This window comes from Hippopotamus amphibius, chromosome 10 (assembly GCF_030028045.1).
Source record: "Hippopotamus amphibius kiboko isolate mHipAmp2 chromosome 10, mHipAmp2.hap2, whole genome shotgun sequence".
NCBI classification, from domain to species: Eukaryota; Metazoa; Chordata; class Mammalia; order Artiodactyla; family Hippopotamidae; genus Hippopotamus; species Hippopotamus amphibius.
In genome coordinates this window covers 32,235,828-32,258,751 of record NC_080195.1, presented here as the reverse complement: position 1 = coordinate 32,258,751, position 22,924 = coordinate 32,235,828, and positions in this window count along the sequence as shown.

The window sequence follows — 22,924 nt, the reverse complement described above, 5'->3', positions numbered from 1 at the left end:
GCCACGGAGTCCCAGTGCCTCTTGGAAGCTGCTTAGCTGGGGTGGAGTGGGGGGTACTAGACTGGAGTAGGCTAGCCCCTCCCCAGAGTCTTCCTTTCCCCTCTATCTTTTAGAAATCAGCTTGACTCTATCTCCATGAAGTTCTGAACCAAGAATCACTCTGGGAAGAAAAAAAACAAAGACACACTCTCATCGGAGCATCAGAGTGACTCTGTTTCGCGACAGCTGCAATTCAAACTGGTAATAGTTAAATTGTCACGTGAAAAGAAATTTTTGCATTTAAATAGGTCAGTATCCATCTTTTCCTCATTTTGGTGGAAGTTCCCTGGGAACTGGGGCCCGGTTATGTTATCTACAAAGTCCCATGTGGAAATTTCCACTCAGCAAGTATTTGTTAAACATCTACTATATACTCAGTTTCTGCCCTCAAAGAGCACTCAAAGAAGTAGAAGAAAAGTATATAGCCATGTAAAAAGCTTCGTTATATTTCCTTGAACTATTAGCCAAGAGCCGGTTGAAGCTTACAGGCAGCCAAGGCAATGGGAGTTCAGCACAGGGAGTCATAGTAGGCTGGGGGATGATCAGGGAAGGCTTCATGGAGGAGGCAGTATTGAGCTAAGGTCCAAAGGAGGGGCCCAATGTTCATAATAAAGGGTTGTGGAAAATGTTGGGGGGGCATTGGTAAAAATGCAACAACTAGCTCCTCCCCACCCCACAGAAGATCTAATTTACAGTAGTGGCCAATTTCCTTGGTGTAAACACACCCACCATGGCTAATTTCATGGTCAATTTCAAGACACAAATGTGAAGTCACTAAGTCACTGAACAAGGAGTCAGGAAGAGATGTATAGTAGCATACCGTTCAGTGGCATTTTTACCATACAGGTAAAATAGAAGCAAATCATGAAGTGAAAAAATGCTTTAAAATAATTAGGAAGTAGTGGATTTTGAACATTTATTACCTTTGCTTTTGATATCATTTGTATCATTTATACAACTAAGTTTATATAACTTAATTTTTAATGACAGTTGACCTTAAAAATGAGATCACAAAATCCCTGAATATTTTTAAGATTTTATTTATTTATTTATTTGTTTATTTATTTATTACTGCGTTGGGTCTTCATTGCTGCGCACGGGCTTTCTCTAGTTGTGGCGAGCAGGGGCTTCTCTTCCTTGCAGTGTGCAGGCTTCTCTTTGTGGTGGCTTCTCTTGTTGTGGAGCACAGGCTCTAGGCATGCAGGCTTCAGTAGTTGCAGTGCGTGGGCTCATTAGCTGTGGCTCATGGGCTTGGTTGCTCCATGGCATGTGGGATCTTCCCAGACCAGGGATCGAACCCATGTCCACTGCATTGGCAGGTGGATTCTTAACCACTGCACCACCAGGGAAGTCCCCTTCCTGAATAATGGTCAACACTCATGAGCCAGTATGGGCCAGCTCTAGCACCCATCTGGCACAAAACAGATAGAAGCATGGGATGGAGATTTACACAGAGTGTTTGGTGAGTGTTCTATCTAATGGAAAGTTTTTTATGTCAGTAATGATTAGTCTAGCCTTGATGTTCCTGTTCACATTCTATTTTCTTCTGCTGGATCTAATCCTAGAAACTCAGACTGCTAGGAATCCCAGCTGCTGGCATCCAGAGCTCCATAGAAATATCTTATAAACAGAATCTTTTTTGCTGTTTGAAACTCCATGAAAGACGGTTATTGAAACATCATTCGCTAAAAGTCACTTCTTTGAACAAGGAGGCCTTCCCCAGGGAACAAGCCAGAAACTTCTGCTCCTTTTTCTTTCTTCTTATGTCTTACTGTGCTGGACCTTGTTCATAGAACAGCTGAAAGAAAGGACCACGACCTTCCACAGAAGATTCTTTCTGGAAGGAGAGACAGGTCCCTGTATTCACTTCTCTCCAGGAAGGATGCTCTTCAGCACAACCTGTGCTCACACTGGATTTTCTAGTTAAGATGACTTCTGGACATCATTATATGACTGTAAAGTGCAGGAATGATGATACTTAAAAGCAGAAAAAGAAAGCATGAGTTGGTCTGTGTAGACGTTAACCCGTAACTTGTTTCCACATCCCAATTGCTGAGCAAATCTTCTTTTCCTGGGACAGTATGGGATGTTCACTGAAATGATTTGGAGTGGGTGACCTTAGTGTACTTTAAATCCCACCACTTTGAAAATTCCTTTGGAATTCTGATGACCTCTCACCTCAAGCTCCTTCAAAGCCCCTTAGATTGAGTTTATAGACACTGGATGACATTTGCCCTTGCAAATGTTTTATTTTAGTGTTTTGTTTCCCCTATTGATCTTTTCCCCAGTTGCAATGGTGGGAGAAGAACCATCACCAGATTATGAAGATACAAAGAGAAATGAAGTGTAGGTAAAGTAGAGAAGAGTCTGAGCACTGTGGTCTGGGGCAGGACAGGGGACCCTACAAAGAGACGTAGGAATGGCCAGTGACATAGGGAAAAACCAACAGAGATGAATACCTGGAAACAAGCACAGAACACTCATTTTTCTCTTCCAGTTTTATTGAGGTGTAACTGACATACAGTGCTGTGTAAGTTTAAGGTGTACAGCGTAATGACTTGACCTACATATATTGAGAAATGATTACCACCATAAGTTTAGTTAATGTCCATCACCTCATATAGACACCAAAAAATTTTTTTTTTCTTGTGATGAGAACTTGTAGGATCTACTCTCTTGGCAATTTTCAAATATACCAGACAGCAGGCGCGCAGGTCATATTTAAAGAAAGAGGCTGTGATTTAATTGTGTCAAATGCTGGTGAAAGTTGAAGTAAGAGAATTGACCTCCAGATTTGGTGAAGTTGCTGGTGACCTTGTGTATTAGTCAGGGTTCTTTGGAGAAACAGAAGCAATAGGATACATGTGGGTATATATAAAGAGATATAGTTTAAGGGAATGACTTATGTGATCACAGAGGCTGCAAGGTGGTCAGTGGGCTGGAGACCCAGGAAGAGCTGATTCTGTGGTCTGAGTCTGAAGGTCACCCACTGGAGAATTCCTTCTTGCTCAAGAGAGGTCGGTCTTTTGTTCTTTTTTTTTAAATTTAATTTTATTTATTTATTTATTATTTTTTTGGGGGGTACACCAAGTTCAATCATCTGTTTTTATACACATATCCCCGTATTCCCTCCCTCCCTGGAGTCCCCCCCACCCTCCCCGTCCCAGTCCTCTAAGGCATCTTCCATCCTCGAGTTGAACTCCCTTTGTTATACAACAACTTCCCACTGGCTATCTGTTTTACAGTTGGTAGTATATATATGTCTGTGCTACTCTCTCGCTTCCTCTCAGCTTCACCCACTGGAGAATTCCTTCTTGCTCAAGAGAGGTCAGTCTTTTGTTCTATTCAGGCCTGCAGCTGATTAGGTGGGGCCCACCCACTTAGGGCAATCTGCTTTACTCAGCGTCCACAGTATTAAAGGTTCATTTCATCCAAAAACACCCTCGCAGAAACATCCAGAATAATGTTTGACCGAACCTCTGGGCACCATGGCCCAGCTAAGTTGGAACATAAAATTAACCATCACACCTTGGCAGTAGCAGTTTTGGTGAAGTGGTGGGAGTGAAGGCCTTATTAGAGGAGGTTTGAGGATAATTAAAGGAGCAGAAGGAAAGCCAGTGGAGACCACTCTGAAGAATTTTTGCTGTAAAGGGAAATAGAGAAATGGATCAGTAGCTGTGGGGAGATGTGGGGCAAGAAAGGGTTTATTTATTTATTTATTTATTTTTTAGAAAGGGTTTATTTTTAAAGAGGAAGAGATATTACAGAATATTTATGTATTGATGAAAATTATCCAGTAGGCAGAAAAGAATGATGGAGAAAAGAGAGAGGACAATTGCAAGGAGTTTTTGATTAGACAAGCGGCAACGAGATCCTGTATACAGCTGGGGGTGGGATGGCCTTAGGGCAGATTTGATGAGCGTGTGGAAGGTCTCTTCTGATTGCTTTCATTTTCTCAGTGAAATAAAAGAGTTATTATTTATGGATGGGATGGGAGAAGGGGCTCTTGTAGTATAGAAATTGATAGCAGAGACTGGGTTGCAAGGTCAGGAAGATGATGGATATTTGAGATTGATTAGACTGAGAACTTTCACTGTTGCAGCCTTTCTCAAAGGAAAGAGAAGGAGGCCAGAGAGATGAAGTCAAGCATTGCTTCTTAATGTGGAGAAAACCTTGCGTATGTTGGAAGGCAGAAGGAAGGAGACACACACACACACACATACACACACAAACACACACACACAGAGAGAGAGAGAGAGAGAGAGAGAGACTGAGGTTCTGTAAGAGGATAATAAATTATACAAGGTCCCAGATTGTCGAGGACCATTCCTATTCACCTTTGTAGTGAGTGGAGAGCTTGCCTAATGCCCTAATTATTACACACTCTTAAACATTTAAGCAAGTGTTTAGATTGGTTTCAACTAGAATATTTTTTCGTTCTAGTTTATCCTTCACTCACTTAGAACAACTCTGTTTTTAGTCGTGTAGGAATTTTTTTTTCTTTGAGCTGTAGCCTAACAGGAAATTCTCCTATAATTTTTAGGTTTCAATAGAGGCTCAAAGTGTGCTCCCAGTGATAAGAGGATAGTATGAGAAGGTGGAGAAAGATGTAGGGATGTTGGGGATTTAGTGTGGGAAGAAAGGGAGAGCTGCGATTTTCAGAGTGATCTCCATTTGCCAGAGCCACTCAACAGTTTCACATCTCCATTTGACCTGACTTCTTAGCAGTGATGGGAATTACTGAGCCCTCCCTCCCTGCAGGCTCACAGTCCTCTATGTTGTCCTTAAGTGTCACATCCTCAAAGCTGTTTCTTTAGGCTTGCTCTCCTCCTTGACATAAACTCCTTCACCAGACAATCTTCACACAAATGCTTTCAGTAGGCAGATTAATACACCCAACCCAGACATCTCTTTGGACCTTTAGACCTCTAGAGGTCTCCAAAGTACCTCAAATGCAAGCCTCAGAACCAGCCTCATGACCCAAGCTACACTGATTAGTCCCTCTTTTCTCCTGCCACTGCATCTCGTTGCAATTATGTGTGTACCTATGATGGGCACTGTTAGCCTGGGAGCACCTGCAGAAAGAAGCTTTATTCACCTGTGAATCGCTAGCTCCGACTCTGGGGCTTGGCAGGGGCAGATGGATAGATGGATGAATACATAAATGAATGAATTCTCTTCCATCAGTGAAAGACCCTGTGATTTTTCAAAGGTTCAACAAAAGTAAAGAGGATGCACTATTTGGTTTCCCTCCTCCGTGTTGCACTGAAACTGTTGCCATCAAACTCACTGCCACCGCTCTGTAGCCAGATATGTGGATACTTCTTTGGTCTCATCTCAGGAAGCCTCTCATCATGTAACATGACTTAACCCTCCTCTTGGGTTTCATGATGTTGTTCACTGCTGGTTTTCTGTCATTGGAGACTCCTTATCAAAAATGTATTTTATTTTATTTCAGCTTTATTGCAATATCATTGTTTTGCTGAGTACTGGTCAGATATGTTGTAGGATGCCTTTCTATTAGATGTTGTCTAGTGTTTTTCTTGTGATTAGACCCTGGGTATGGTTGTGGGGAGGGAGACCACAGAGGTAGAGTCCATTGTCATCACATCACGTGGGTATATATTATCAAAGTGATCTGTCACCATTGATGGTGACCTTGATCACCCAGCTAGAGATGGTGCTTGTCAGATTTCTCCACCGTGAAGTTAAGCTTTTATTTTCCCCTTTCTATACTGTACTCTGTGGAGAGAAGTCACTATGCACAGACCACCCTTCAAGAGTGGGAAGTTATTTTCTTTCTCCTTGAGGACATGTGGAGTATTTACATTTTTTTTTTTTTTTTGTAATTCTTGTGCATGGGAAATTTATCTCATCTTATTTATTTATTTAGTCATTTATTTAGTCATTTATTTATATCAGTGTGGGTTCATGGATATTTCTATTATGCTTTAGGTTATAATTCAGTACTGCTTTATTTATTTTACTGCTCAGCTTGTTCCAGCTTTGGCCATTGGGAGCTCTTTGGGTTGGCTACAGTGTTCCTTTGACACACTCCCATCAACCGTCAATGTGTGTGTGTATGTGTGTGTACATATTCCTGAGCACTTTTTAGCTTTCTGGCATTAAAAGATGCTCCACATCGACAGAGGAATGGATAAAGAAGATGTGGTACATATATACAGTGGAATATTTCTCAGCCATAAAAAAAGAATGAAATAATGCCATTTGCAGCAACATGGATGGACCTAGAGATTATCATACTAAGTGAAGTAAGTCAGACAGAGAAAGACAAATATCACTTATATGTGAAATCTAATTTTTAAAAAATGATACAAATGGACTTATTTATAAAACAGAAACAGACTTACAGATATTGAAAACAAACTTATGGTTATCAAAGCGGAGACATGGCAGGGGAGGGATAAATCAGGAGCTTGGGATTAACATATACACACTAATAGGTATAAGATAGGTAACCAACAAGGGCCTACTGTATAGCACAGAGAACTCTACTCAATATTCTATGATAACGTATGTGAGAAAAGAATCTGAAAAAGAATGAACCAGATTCTGCACTTTAACAAGACCCCAGGGGCTTCCTAAATACCTCAAAGTTTGAGAAGTATTTCTACTGAAAGTTCTGGGCAGGGATTACAGTGGCAACATTGGCATTCTGACAGTCTTTTTTTCTGTGCTAATTCAGTTTTTCCAGTGAAAAATTTTCCAGTCTCTTGTCTGAGGGCATAGGCCTGGCAGCCACATTCCAGGAGCACATCGGGGTGGCTGCTCTGAGTCCAAAGGTCAGTATTTGGACTTTAACTTGGTCTGTTTTTAGCATCGTGCCTCATCCCTGCCATTTCGACATGATTTTCCTCAATCTGGACCCTCTCCTGAGAATAAATGTCCGATTTCTTGAATGGAGTGAGTGTGGATATTGTTTGGTAAGGAGAAGAATCTGAAAGTCCAATTGTTCTATATATTTTTCAGTTCCCTTACTTTCAGCGCACATCACACAGTCTCTGGTACTTACAGGTATGGTAGGATAAATTGGCTTATTTCTCAAAGGTACTGCTGCCTGGGATTGTATCTTTCTCTGCTCTGCTAAGAGAGGCAATACATCTTTATACATGTACCATTTTCTGAAATTCTCCTGAAGTCTCTCAAGCACTATTATTGTCTGTCCTCTTTGTACTTGAAGATTTAATTTAGTTCAGTTGGAAGAAAGAGAAGCTTCTTCCATGTGTCACAGAAACTCTTTGAAATTATACTTTAATCTTTCTTTTTTTTAGCAACTTGACTTTAAACAAATCAGCTCTATGCATATAATAAAATGTACTCATTCTGAGCACATTTTTTGGTGAGTTTTATCTCCAGTCAAGATAACACATTTCCACCAAACTGTATATTTCTATCCTGAGGTTGGCAGCTACTGAAAAGGCCTAATGATTCCCACTTCCTAGTATGTATTCCCTTGTGTAAACTCCTCCCCTTGAGTGTGAGGTGCACTCAGTGACTTAATTCTTACAACCAGGACGTGGCCAATGTGATGGGTTATTGCCTCTGAGATTAGATTACAAGACATTGTGACTTCCACCTTGCTAGTGTTCCCTTGCTGTCTTGCTGTCTTGCTTGTTTTCTCTGACAAAGCCAACTTCAGTCATGTGAGCATCCCTGTGGAGAGGCCCACATGTCAAAAAAATGAGGGCGTTCTCTGGCCAACAGCTTATGAGGAATCAAGGCCCTCCATCCAACAACCTGCAAGGAACTGAATCCTGCCCACAACAACAGGAGCAGGTTGAGAAGCAGAATCCCTCCTGGTGGAGCCTGCAGATGCCTGCAGCCCCAGCAGAACCATGACTGCAGCCTATGAGATACCAAGAGCCAGAGGACCCAGTCACCATGCCCAGATTTCTGACCCACAGAAACTGAGAGATAACACATGTTAAGTACTAACATTTATTATAAAGCAGTAGATCACTCATATACCTGACCCCTTGCAGCCAACCTCTCCCAACCCCAAATTCAGGTATCTACTCATCAGCTGACCACTCTGTAACTATATATTTGTCTTCCTTTTCTAGAATTTCAAATAATAAGTATTTCTGGTTTATCCAGGTTATTGCATATATTAGGTATTGGTTCATTTTTATTGCTGATTAATATTCCATTGTATGGTATACCAAAATTTTTTTTCCAGTTCACCTATTGATGGACATTCATATTGTTTCCAGTTTTTGGTTAGTATGAATAAGACCTCTACTATCATCCATGTATAATCTGTGTGTGAAATACGCTTTATTTCTCTTGGGTAAATACCTAGGAGTAGAATTGCTGGGTCACATGGTAAGTGTAGGCTTGTTTGTTAATCTATTAAAGAAACTATGACTGTTTTCTAAAGTATTCATACCGTTATCAAGATTTCTCATTCCTTTGGCTTTCAGCAGCTGACAGTGACATACCTTGGTGTGGCTTTCTTTGTACATATCCTGCTTAAGATTGTCAAGATTCTTGAATTTATAACTTAAGGATTTTCTCCTAATTTGGAGAACTTTGCCACTATTTTTAAAAATATTTTTTGTTTCTCTCTGGGACTCCAATTACACATATATTGGACTGTTAGCTATTTCCCCACATATTTTGTAGATTTTTTTTCTTTAGTATTTTATATCTATTATTTGGGGTGGATAATTTCTACTGATTTATTTGCAAGTTCACTGATTCCTCCTCCATCTTCATTTTACTGTTGAAGTTATCAAGTAAATTTTTTCTTTCAGTTATTGTAATACTTTTTCGCTCTAGAGTTTCTAATGGTTTCCATTCTCTGTTTAGATTCTCTGTTCACTCATTAGACCTATATTTTCCTTTATCATTGTCATTAGTACTTATTTTCCTTTAATATCCTGAACACATTTATAAAAGTGATTTGAAATCTTTGCCAAATTCAACATCTTGGGCCACTCACAGTCATTTTCTATTGACTGCTTTACTTTCTTATTTCTTTGTATAGCTGGGTAGAGTGGATAAAATGTAGTAACTCTAGACTCCATTATCTTCTTCTGAGAGTTTCATTGTTGTTGTCGTTCTAGAGGACAGTTAGTTGCCTTGACCCAAACTGCAAACTCTGCTTCCTCTGTATTGTGCAGTAGCTAATATATGTGACCATTTCTTCCAGTTTCTAGGTGCTGTGTATTTTTAACCTGGCCTCATGGGGTGGGGGTGGGGGAGGTTCCCCCCTTGCCCTCCCTCCCTGCACATGAATAGTTTTGTGGTCATCCAGGTCATGCTGGCATAGTTTGCATACAGATTTTTAGTCTCACGCATCCCACAGGTCTCTTGCTCCCAGGGTTTTAACCCTAAATTTCTGCTACTCTGCCATCCTTGCACTCTTTCCCCTGACACTTTGAGTTGGTAAGACTCATTTTTTTTGAACTTCCATAGTCATGAGGGTTGGGGAGTGTTACCAGGAAAAAAACAAAAGAAAAAACAAAAAACCATAAACTTGCAATTCTTACTTAGACCAAGTACAGTTTTTCAAGAATAAGCTCTTCTGTGACTTGTATTTACCAGTTACTTTAAATAGTTGACTATGAAAAAAATAACTTATCCACATTTTATAATTATTATTATCTAGGAAAGAATTTACCAACTACTTCACTCCATCATTACTGGAAGCAGAAATTCGTGGAGCTTTTGAGAGTTCCTGAGGATAACTCTTGTGCATAGAAAGATTATTTGCAGGATGTTAATATTAATATTTGATTTATTAAAATTACATATTAAAAACCTAGATTTTCCTTGATCTTTTAAGTTCAACTTGGAAACCTTATAAAATTAGTAAAGTACAAAAATTTTAAATTTTCCTTTGATTAAATTTAATTAATGCAAGGTGAATAGAACATATCCTCTTAGACATTCAGTCCCATTTACAGCTCAGTTAATTAAATTCCTTCAATCATTAAAGCTGTATTTATAAGTTTAACATAGTTGATTTTCTTTTCAACACTTCAAATGCCTCTAACAAGCATTGCCTTTGCAAGTACCTGAACAATCGTATTAAGTCTGATAGAACAAACTGATAAATATAGCAAATCTTTAAAAACATTCCAGTGCTGTTTAAAAACCCAGTTGAAGTCTCTATACCTTTCAACTTACAACTATAAATCAGTTACTCAATTGCATGTTGTAAAATGGAATCACAACTGCAATCTGTTAGATTCTGTCTATGCCAAAACTCTTAACCCTGCAATCACTGTAAATACCAAACACATACAGATTGTTCCAATGGTAGTAAAACCTATTTTTGAATGTAACACAAAAATATTAATGTAATAGTTTGAGTTAGTTACTCATCTCTGTGTTTGGTTCTAAACCTTCCTAGGGTTAAGAAGACATTCATGAAAGAAAAACTTTTACCATCACAAGCCAATAAGAGTTATTACCCCTGTCAAATTGGGGGAGAGATTTCAGCAGAATAAATTTGCTTATGGGGCAGAGAGCCTTTTCCAGACACTAGATCTGATTCCCCTGGAGCCTCTCAGCAACACATTCAGTTTTTTAACAGTCACTGAAAAACAAGGACTCTGAGTCCATGTCCTTTGGAAGGGATTGATCTCTTCTGAGTTTAAGATATGCCATTACTTAGCCCACTGTCTGATATGAAGTCTGCAGCCTCCCACCTGCTTGGCTTCACAATACGGTTACATCCAATAATTCTGTTTTCTGCTGCATTCTACTCTGAATTCTTTAGAGGTCCTTTCTGTATGTTCTGGCCACCACTTGATAGCTATTTAATGATACCCTGTTGAATTCAGTATATGCTTCCTGTTTGATTCAAACTCCCAGGACTGCAGTCATCCTCACTACAGTAGAGAATATTATAGAAACATCCATCACCCAGCTTCATCAAATCTTAACATTTTGTGGTGTTTACCTCAGGTTTTTAAAAACATTAAAACATTTCTGATGCAATTGAAGCTTCCTGACTTCACTTTCTCCCTCCCCAGAAGAACACTTTCCTGAATTTTGCATTTCTGATTTCCAGGCATCTTTTGATTCTACCATAACATGAATGTAGCAATAAATTGTATTGTTTTGCATGTTCTCAAATTTTATGTAAGTATTATTTTGTGGTATCAGTCTGCAACTTTCTTTTTTGTTAATCAGCATTATGTTTTTGAGAATGATTGATGTTGATACGTGTAGCTTCAGTTAATTTAACTGCTGTATAATAGGAATTAATTCACTATATATTTTATAGTTTATTTGGTTGATGGAAATTTATTTCTTTCCCATTTTTTTCTATTATAAACATGTTGCAATTAATATTTTTGTATGTCTGTGTGTACACATATGTATGTGACAGTTTCCTTAAAATATACATCTACAGTGGAATTTCTGGGTTGAAGAAATTCTACATTCTTAAATTAATTATATTCAAATTGTTCTCTAACCATATGTGAGAGTTCCCATCTCTCCATTATTCTTGCCAACATTTATTTGCAAGCTTTTGCAATGTGATGAATGTGAAATAATTTTCACTGTTGTTCTGGTTTTAATTCCTTTGTTACTGGTGAGATTAAGCATTTCTCTTCTGTCTATTGACTCTTTTTCCTCTTCTCTAACATGCCTGCTCATAAGTTTTACCCACTTTTCTGTCATTTTTTCCCCTTAAAAATTGATTTGTAACCTCTTTATACGTGCAGATTTCAATCCTATGTTAGTTTTATGCATCAAAAATACCAAATTTTAACTTTTAATGGGGTCAGATTTATCAACATTTTCCTTATGATTTGTGGTTTTTTTGAGAAGTCATAGAGATTTCCTGTGTTGCCTTCTAAAAGTATAACATTTTTTAATTTTCTTATTTGAGGTTGATTATTTTGTGTGGAGAATAAAATGTACCTATTTTCCAAATCATAGATGATTGGTCTTTATTCATGTGTAATGCCACCTCTGTAGTATATCAAGTTTCCATGCATGTATAAGTCTGCTTTTGGACTCTCTAAATAAAATGTGTGTGTGTGTGTGTGTGAGTCCTAAGGCAATATTTCTCTTAATTACTATAGCTTTACATTTATTTATTTATGATCCTCTGTTCCTTATATACACTTTATATCTGCTGATCAAATTCACAGAAAACTGTGCTATGATATTGATTGAAATTGTATTGAATTTATAGGTTAATTTGAAAAGAATTAGCATCTTAATAATATTGTCTTTTATCCATGAACTTAGTATTATTCCTTAATTATTTATTTTACTTATTATGTCCTTCATTAGTGTTTTGTAATTTTTCCAACAAATGTGTCTTATACATTTTTGTTATATTTACATATATATTACAACTATTTATATAAACTCTATACACAGATTCTTTATAGTTTTCATTGCTGTTGTGAATGGCATCTATTTTTCTATTATAATCTCTAGTTGGTAATGGCCAGTAAAGATTAATTCTATTATTAATTATGAATTTTAAAATGTTAATGATGTTTCTTATCAGTTATAACAGTTTTTAGAATTCTTAGATTTGTTCTCCATGTAGAATACCATCACCTGCGGATAAAGACAGTTTTACATTTTTCCTGATTATTATTAGTTTTATTCTTCTGTCCTTTGTATTGCCTGGGACCTCCTGCACAATGTTGAGGGTAAGTGGTGATGGTGGGGATCCTGAATTATTGTTTATGCTTCTCAAGTTGTACCAGTAATTATCATTTAATAGCTTCTCTGTATCATGTTTAATAATATAGGTTATTAAGGAAGTCATCTCCTATTCTCAATTTCCTACAAATTTTTTTCTAAACATGAATAGGTATTGACTTTTATCAAGTATCTTTTAAGCATCCATTGCAATGATCATATATGTTTTCTGTTTTAATCTATTAATATGATTTATTACACTAATAATTCATTACACCAGTAGTCTTCTGATGTCAAATTATACTTTCATTTCATTTGACTTTAAGGCTATGCTATTCTAGAATAAAAATATATTAGAGGCTTTTCTTTCTCTCTCTCTCTCTCTTTTTTTTTCTTTTTTAAATTTTTGTAAAAGAGTTCCTTGAATGTTTTGGAAAATTTCATCCATAAAATGCTTGAAACTTGTGCCTCTGGTAGGGGAAGGCTTTTGATTATCAATTTAATTTCTTTAAGATTTTTGTTTGTTTGCTCATTGAAGCTTTCTATTTCTTCTTAAGAGCCAATCTTAGTAGTTAATTATTTTTCTAGAAATGTGTTCAATTCATTTACATTTTTAAATTTATTAGCATTGAGTTTGTATTAGTTGTTTGTGATTTTAAAACTCTACTGTTCTGAGTTTATGTCCCTTTTTTTGTTTTAAATATTGTTGATCTGTGTCTTTTCTCTTTTTCCTTGATTACTCCTACTGCAGATTTATTCTATTAATGTTTACAAAACCCACTTTTCAGTGTTATTGGTACTATGATTTCTTTGTGTTCTATGTAGTTATCTTTAGCTCCTAATTTTATTCTTCTCTTCCTTCTGTTTTCTTTTTATTTTATTTTTTTATTTTTTTGGGGGTATACCAAGTTCAATCATCTGTTTTTATACACATATCCCCGTATTCCCTCCCTTCCTTGACTCCCCCACCCTAAAGTCCCCCCCACCCTCCCTGCCCCAGTCCTCTAAGGCATCTTCCATCCTCGAGTTGGACTCCCTTTGTTATACAACAACTTCCCACTGACTATCTATTTTACAGTTGGTAGTATATATATATCTGTGCTACTCTCTCGCTTCGTCTCAGTTTCCCCTTCACCCCCCGCCCCCTCCCATACCTCGAGTTCTCCAGTCCATTCTCTGTATCTGCGTCCTTGTTCTTGTCACTGAGTTCATCAGTACCATTTTTAGATTCCATCTATGTGAGTTAGCATACAATATTTGTCCTTCTCTTTCTGACTTACTTCACTCTGTATGACAGATTGTAGTTCTATCCACCTCATTACATATAGCTCCATCTCATCCCTTTTTATAGCTGAGTAATATTCCACTGTGTATATATGCCACATCTTCTTTATCCATTCATTTGCTGATGGGCATTTAGGTTGCTTCCATATCCTGGCTATTGTAAATAGTGCTGCAATAAACATTATGGTACAAGTTTCTTTTGGGATTATGGTTGTTTTCTTTGATAATATGATTTGTGTTTTGTCTTGCTTTGTGAGTTGGGTATTTAATTATCTTTTTATCTTAATTTTTTTTTTTTTTTACTGAGTGGCTTTAAAGCTATAATTTCAGTATAACTCATCTCACTAGTTTTCGTATGTACCATTTTTATTGTTACACATGTCAAATGTTTAAAATTTCCATTTTGATTTTGTCTTTATTCCATTAGTTATTTAGGAGTTCACTTAAAAATTTCCAAACCTACATTTCTCAAAAATTATCTTGTTATTGCTTTCTGGTTTAATTGGGCCAAACTCAGAGAAGATGGTTTGTGTCGTATTGATTCTTTAAAATGACTTGAAACTTTCTTTGAAATCTCAGATAAGTTCATTTTTTATAAAAGTTTTGTGTGTAATTTGAAAATTATGTTCCCATTTTTGGGGTAGAGGAGTCTCTTTTATATGTACATGTGCTTCAAAGAAAGTTGACTCTAATAGTTGAGATTCAATAATTTGTAGTTATTGAAAATTGGAACTTACCTCTACCATCTACTTTTTCTCTTTTTATTATCCTTTGCTTTTTTGCACCCATTATTTCCTACCTTTGAAGTATTAATAAATTTTTCTACATTTCCCTTTTTCCTTTTTCAGATGGTTTGGAAACTCTGAGTGTTACTTCTATTCTTTTAAAGCATTCATACTTAAGTATAAATTTTTTGTAACAAAGTCTACGGTTGTTCAGTGTGTCTTTCTTCCTCTTCTCAAACACAACAGAGAACTTATCTAATGTTTACAACTTTTATATAAGAATAATCCTCTCTCCTGCATTATGCCACATCATCTTGAGATTGCTCTCTAGAGCAGTAACTACTGAGAGACACATATGTAATTTTAAATTTTGTAGGGACTTTCCTGGTGGTGCAGTGGTTAAGAATCTGCCTGCCAATGCAGGGGACACAGGTTTGAGCCCTGGTCCAGGAGGATCCCACATGCTGTGGAACAGCTAAGCCCGTGCACCACAACTACTGAGCCTGCGCTCTAGAGCCCGTGTGCTACAACTATTGAGCCTGTGTGCCACAACTACTGAAGCCCAAGCACCTAGAAGGCCCATGCTCTGCAACAGAGAAGCCACTGCAATGAGAAGCCTGCACACTGCAATGAAGAGTAGCCCCTGCTCGCTGCAACTAGAGAAAGGCTGCATGCAGCAACAAAGACCTAACCCAGCCAATAAATAAATAAATAGATTTATTAAAAATTTTTTTTGTAGTAGCCAAGTTAAAAAAATAAAAAGGAATAGTGAAAATAATTTCAATAGTGTATTTTCTTTAACTCATATCCAAAATATTATCATTTCAATATGTAACAAATACAATAATCACTGAGATATTTTACACTATTTTTCATATGAAGTCGTCAAAATCCAAGGTGTATTTTACACTTCATCATACTCTAATTCAGATTAACTACATTTCAAGTGGTCAGTGGTCACCTACCATATTGGACGTCTCAGGTCTACAGTTTTCATTTTAACCTATTTCAAACATAAAAATTACCTATGATTACTAATTATGGTTGGTATATATATGGATATACATTATATAGTAATATGTTATACATATAGTATAGCTGTATGTTATATAGCTAATGTTCACATTACCAAATCTAACCATTTTAGTGCTCATGTCTTCCCTCTGGATTTGCTTTTCTTTTTGTTGAATCACATTATTTGTAGTTCTTTAAGTGAGGGACTGTTTAATATAATCTTAAAACTTTTCGTAGGTCTGAATAATTCTCCTTTACCCTCACTCTTGAATAATTGTTTAGCCAGTTATAATCCTGTGCTGACAACCATCTTCTCTTAGGGTTTTGAAGATGTCACTCCATTGTCTCCTGCCTTCAGGCAGGGAGTCTGGCTCCTGTCCCTTGTCTTGGATGCTGCCCTTCTAGTGGCCTTTATCTGTAAGGAGCTGAATTCTGGAGCTATCTGCATGTCTCTGGATGGAAGCCCAGCAGGCCCATAGCTTCCACTTTCCATATTCCTTTGTATTTCTCTTCAGTTTCTGACCTGTGGTGATGCTTATTTTTGAATTAGCTACAGTTTTCTGGTACTGTATTTTATGTTTTCTCCATCATTGACAAGGGGTGTGTCAAAGTAGGAGTGGATAAAACCATCCTGTCCAGAAATCAACAACTTTGTTAAAGTGGAGTCTTAAGTATTTTATTTATAGTTTTCTTGCATTTGTAATTTTGAGCCTCTCCTTCATGGTAGAGAGAAAAGATATTGATTTTGGTACATGTATTGGTAATTACACATCTTCCTTTCTAATTAGTTCTTCTTGGTTTTTTAGTTGATTTTGTAGATGAAAGGTAAAATAATTTGCAAATAATGTATCCTTCTTTGTTTAGACATGATTTCTGTAATTTCCTTTTCTTATTTTATTACATGGGTTACAAATTTCATGTTAATTAACAGTAGTGATAGCAAAAATCCATGTCTTGTCTCTGACTTTAAGAAGATTTATCTAATGTCTCATCATCACATTTGAGAGTGGAATTTGATCCAAAATAAATTCTCTTGATTAGGTTAAGGGAGTATCCTTTTATTTCCAGTTTATTGTCTTTAAACCAAATCAGAAACAACCGTAAAATTCTTTTACATACCTTTTAGTTTCCCTCAAGATATTCATATGTTTTGACTTATTGTACTAATATATATTGATTTCATAAGATTGAATCATCCTTCACTCCTGGAATAAGCCTTATTTGGTCATGGAGTATTCTTTTAATATACTGCTGGATTCCATTACTAATATTTTAGTTAGGCTTTTAGATTAAAATAACAATTGAGATTAGCTTGTAGTTTTCCTTTTTGTGCTTTCTTCAGTTTTGATTTGGGAGTTATGCAGACTTTGTAAAATTAACTGGGAAGCTTTCCATCTTTTCATATGCTCTGAGAGAGTTTAAATAGCATGGGAATTATCTGTTCCTTGAAAGTTTGAAAGAATTCATCTGTGAAACGATCAGATTATTGTTTTAAGTTGTTATTTTTACATAGTCTACCCTCCGTTTCACAAGTAATTTTTAACATTTGCAATCAGTTATTTAACCAGACTTGCACCAGCTACACTGAACCCTTAACAGTGCATACCTAACCCTTTGTTTGTTAAGGGTTAAACACCATCATTTATTCCACAACACTTTCGTTCTTAAGCCCTCATGTAATTGAATTAGATTTGAAGGCTCTTTAAGGAAGAGCATATACATTCAGATCCCTTGCTCATATGATCATATCTCTCCTTCATACATGAAATATCATTTTCCTGAAAGTAATTCTTGGGCTACAACCTCTTCTTATCAAAACCGTGTAAAAGTTTTCTTCTGACATTTATTACAGCAGTACAGAATTCTAAGTCTTGTATTTATTCCTTTGAAGATAATCTGTTATATATACATATATATAATTTGTGTGTTTTTAGAGGATTTTTATCTGTATCCAATAATTTAAAAATTCTAAGGTATGCTTATACTTGGGTCATTGCTTATTGCTTTTTGTCTAGAATGTCATTTAGTCCTTCAGTATGCATTCCCACATCTTTTTTCCCCCTGGCTTTTTAATGTATTTTAATTATATGTATTTTACATACATATAAAGTTGTTGCTTTAGTTCCAGTTCTCATTTTTCATGATGAATAATCCTTAGGACTTGATTATTTATTTGTATTACAGGTATTTGAGGGAGTCTTACTTGGCAATGGGATCTGATCTAGGTTCATGAACATAGCTTGCAATTTTTCTCATATCTTTCTTCTCTTAGATTTTTCCTCTATACACTGGTTTGATTCACTGATATACTTGTAGTTTCTTTACAGTTCTTTCTTATCTCAACCTTACTTCTTTTCACCTCATCTTGTTACCCTTCCATCTTTTCATGTTTTATTCTTAAGAGTATTTGCCTCTGTTTTTGCATTCTTTTGCAAATAGCAAGGTGTCTTATAAATTAGTCTCCTGAATCTTGCATTAAATTATCTTCAGAAATATGTTCTGGCCTGAATCTTCGGATTGAGTTTCCTTTCCTCTCATTCTGCTGTATCTTCTCATAGACCTCATTTGGTTTATTTCCTTTACTCTGGAATCACTATGAGTAATAGCCATGTTGACTCAGAGCTTGCCTGACAATAACATTTAGCAAACACCACCAAGGTAGTTGATATAGGTAGGGGGTGGCCAATGACTCCTAAGGCTGGTGGGAGGAAATCTGATGTGAGAGATGGAATATGGGTGTGATATAAGAATATCTTCCAACAAAATACAAATCAAATACCAAGGAGAATATGGTGATTTTTATAGTAGAGAAAATGGGCAGATACCAACTTGACCAGGTCATCAAGGTCAACATAACCATCACTGGGACAAATCAACACAAGTTTTCTACTGATGTGATGTAAGATGTTCCAAAAGGAGAGCAATATCATTTCTGTGATTATTTTTCAGACTTTTAAAGGAATTATGGCATTACCTTCTATATTTCTGTTGAGAAGTCTGATGCCCTTATCTGAAAGCTGGCTTTGCTTGATAAAGTTTGTAGCATCTCTTAGCCTCAGTGTTCTGAAACATCAGGATGATGTATCCTATGTCTTTTTTTTTTTCAACATTTCATTTATTTATTTTTTATCTTTATTGGAGTATAATTGCTTTACAGTATTATGTCAGTTTCTGCTGTACAACAAAGTGAATCAGCCACATGTATGCATATATCCCCATATTCCCTCCCTCTAGAGCCTCCCTCCCAACCTTCCTATCCCACCCCTTTAGGTCTTCACAAAGCATCAAGCTGGTCTCCCTGTGCTCTGTAGTAGCTTCCCGCTAGCCATCTATTTTACATTTGGTAGTGTGTATATGTCAATGCTACTCTCTCACTACGTCCCAGCTTCCCCTCTTCCCTGTGTCCTCAAGTCTGTTCTCTACATCTGCATCTCTATTGTGGGAGCTTTCAACACTGAAACTCAACTTTCTAGAGTCATTTCTCTGAAGTTTTCATTTCCTGGTTTTCTCTGGTCTGCCAGATTTTGGACCTCTTAGACTAATACTTTAATTACATTTTCTTTTATCTCTGATTTTTATCCCCCCCCCCCCCCACCTTTTGCTCTTAAAAAGAAGCCTTTTGGGTCCAGTCCAAGATGGTAACAAAGGAAATTCCTGAACTCACGTTCTCTCCTAGACACACTGAGTCTATAGCTACACATAGAGCAATTCCCTCTGAAAGAAATCGAGAAACCAGCTGAGAGACTTCTACACATCAGGTGAATGAGAAAACACCCACACTGAAATGGGTAGGGAAGGCTGAGACACATTCTCACTGTAAACCCCACCCCGGGCACAGTGTCATGCAATCAGGAGGAAACTTACCACTTCCAGCTTCTCCCTAGGACACAACATCAGACACCCCAACTTTTAAGACTTTCACCTGAGGGATGGGGCCCCAAAACACCTATCTCTGTAAGTCAATTGGACTTGCATCCATGAGACCCACAAGATTATAGCAAACAAAGAAACAGTTCTTAATAGGCTTACTAGGACTTAAATAGTTAACCCTCAGGGCTCAGTGCAGAGATTAGCAGACAGAAATGTCCATCTCTCACTCTTTCCCTGAAGAGGCGTATTTGCTACTTTAAAAGCTGCTGCCTGAGGGTCAAGTTTCTAAAATACCACACATCCTGGGGCTGATTGCAATCTTCCCCAGAGACTGGGGAGGCCAGCAAGTGCTGACCTGGTCACCTGTGTCTTCCTGGAAGGAGTTTGTGCACATGTCTGGCACCCAGGCTTTTGTGGCTGCCACCCAGAGGATGCACCCTTTGAATGCCTGGCTCTAGTGGACAGTGGGGCTTGTGTTTGCAGGTCCTACAAGATGTAGCAAACAAAGAAACAGCTCTTAACTGGCTACCTGTCCCCCCCCCCCCCCACCCGCAGAAGAAGGAGTGCAGAAGGAGCTGAGAGAAATGCCTACCTCCCAGTCTACCCCTGAAAAAGTCCTATTTGCATACTATGAAAGCTGCTGCCTGAGGGTTCAGCTTCCAATCAGCCTGCATCCAGGTGATGACTGAGATCCTTTGCTTTGGAACACTGACAGGTCTTGGCACAGCCTCAACTACTGGGAGCCACTAAGAATGAAGAAGGTGGCTTAGACACTCACCAAGAGCTCAGGATGGGCCGAACAATAAGGTTTGTCTCCTACACTCTTGCCACTCTGACAAGACTGGGAGATTTGGCTGTTTTTTGCAGAAATCAATACAGAAAGTCAAGGAAAATGAAGAAACAGAGGAGCATGTTCCAAACAAAAGAACAAGATAAAACTTCAGAAAGAGACCATAATGAAACAGAGATAAGGTGATTTACCTGATAAAGAGTTCAAAATACTGGTCATAAGATGCACACTGCGGTCAGGAGAATAATACATGAACAGTGTAGGAATTTCAACAAAGAGATGGAAAATATTAAAAAAGTTCCATAGAAATCACAGAGCTGAAAGATATAATAACTAAAGTAAAGAATTCAATAGAGGGATTTAACAGCAGACTAGATGAAGAGAAAGAAAGGATCAGCAAAACTGGAAGACAGGGCAGTGGGATTCATCCAATCAGAAGAGCAAAAAGAAAAAAAGAATGAAAAGGCCTAAGATAGCTTAAGGGACTTAGGAGACACCGTTAAGTGGACCAATATTCACACTATAGGTTTCACAGGAGGAGAAGAGAGAGAGAGAGAGAGAGAGTAAGAGGCAGAAAGCTTATTCAAGGAAGCAATGGCTGAAAACTTCCCTAACCTGAGGAAACAGACGTCTAGATCCAGGGAGCCTAAAGAGTTCCAACTGAGAGGAATACAAAGAGACCCACACTGGGAAACATTATAATTAAATTGTCAAAAGTTAAAGACAAAAAGAGACTCTTAAAAGCAGGAAGAAAAAAAATAACCTATGTACAAGGACATCCTCATAAGACCATTGACAGATTTTTCAGCAGAAATTTTATAGATCAGAAGGAAATGGCATAATATAGTCAAAGTGTTGAAAGAAAAAAATCTTCCAACCAAGTATACTCTACCTGGCAAAGTTATCATTCAGAATTGAAGCAGAACTAAATTGTTTTCCAGACAAACCAAAGCTGAAAGAGCTCATCACCACTAGACCAGCCTTACAAGAAATGTTAAAGGAATTTTTTAAAATTGAAATAATGGAAACTAGTTACAGAAAAACACATGAAAGTATAAATCTCATTGGTAAAAGTAAACATATAGTTAGATTCAGAATACTCTAGTGTTATGATAGTGGTGGATAAATCACCTATAAATCTAGTATGAAAGTTAAAAGACAAAAGTACTAAAATAAATATAACTAAAATATTAGTTAATGGATACATAAGGTAAACAGATGTAAATCATGACATCAGAAACATAAAATGTTGGGGGAGAAGAGTAAAAATGTAGTGCTTTAGTATATGTTGGAAGTTAAGATGTTATCAGCTTAAAATAGACTGTTATAAATGTAAGATGTTTTATGTAATCCGTATGGTAATCACAAGGAAAAATCTATGGTAGATACACAAAAGATAAAGAGAAAACATACCACTATAGAAAATCATCAAGTCATGAAAGCAGAGAGCTGGCAAAGAAGAAAGGAACAAAGGAATTACAAAATAGCCAGAAAATAAGGAACAAAATGGAAATAGAAAGTTTATATCTATCAATAATTACTTTAAATGTAAAAGGACTAAATTCTCCAATCAAAAGACATAGTGGCTGCTGAATGAATAAAAAATCAAGACCCTACTATAGGGACTTCCCTGGTGGCACAGTGGTTAAGAATCCACCTGCCAATGCAGGGGACATGGGTTCAAGCCCTGGTCTGGGAAGATCCCACATTCCACGGAGCAACTAAGACCATGTGCCACAACTACTGAAGCCTGCATGCCTAGAGCCCATGCTCCATAACAAAAGAAGCCACCAAAATGAGAAGACTGTGCACCACAACGAAGAGTATCCCCTGCTCACCACAACTAGAGAGAGCCCACATGCAGCAATAAAGACCCAATGAAGCCAAAAAAAAAAAAAGACCTTACCGTATGCTGTCTCTAAGAGACTCACTTCAGCTTAAGGACACACACAGACTAAAAGTGAAGGGATGGAAAAAGATACTCCATGCAAATGGAAACGGAAAGAAAGCAGGAGTAGCTATACTTATATCAGACAAAACAGACTTTAAGCCAAAGGCTATAAAAAACTACAAAGAAAGTCATTATATAATGATTAAGGAGTCAGTCCAACAAGAGGATGTAACAATCATAAATATTTGTGCACCCAACATAGCAGCACTTAAATATATAAAGCAAATATTAACAGACCTGAAGGGAGAAATAAATAGCAATACAGTATTAGGGAGCTTCAGTACCCCACGTTTGACAATGGATAGATCATACAAACAGAAAATCAATGAGGAAATATTGGACTAAATATTTAAAGGATAAATTTCATCCAACAGCAGCAGAACACACATTTTTCTCAAGTGAACATGGAAGAGTCTCCAGGAATTTTCCAACCACAGTGGTTTGAAACTAGAAATCAATGACAAGAAGAAAACTGGAAAATTCACAACTATATAGAGATTAAACATGTTCCTGAACAACTAATGGATCAAAGAAGAAATCAAAATAGAAACGTAGAAAATCTTGAGACAAATGAAAATGGAAACACAGCTTACTAAAACTTATGGA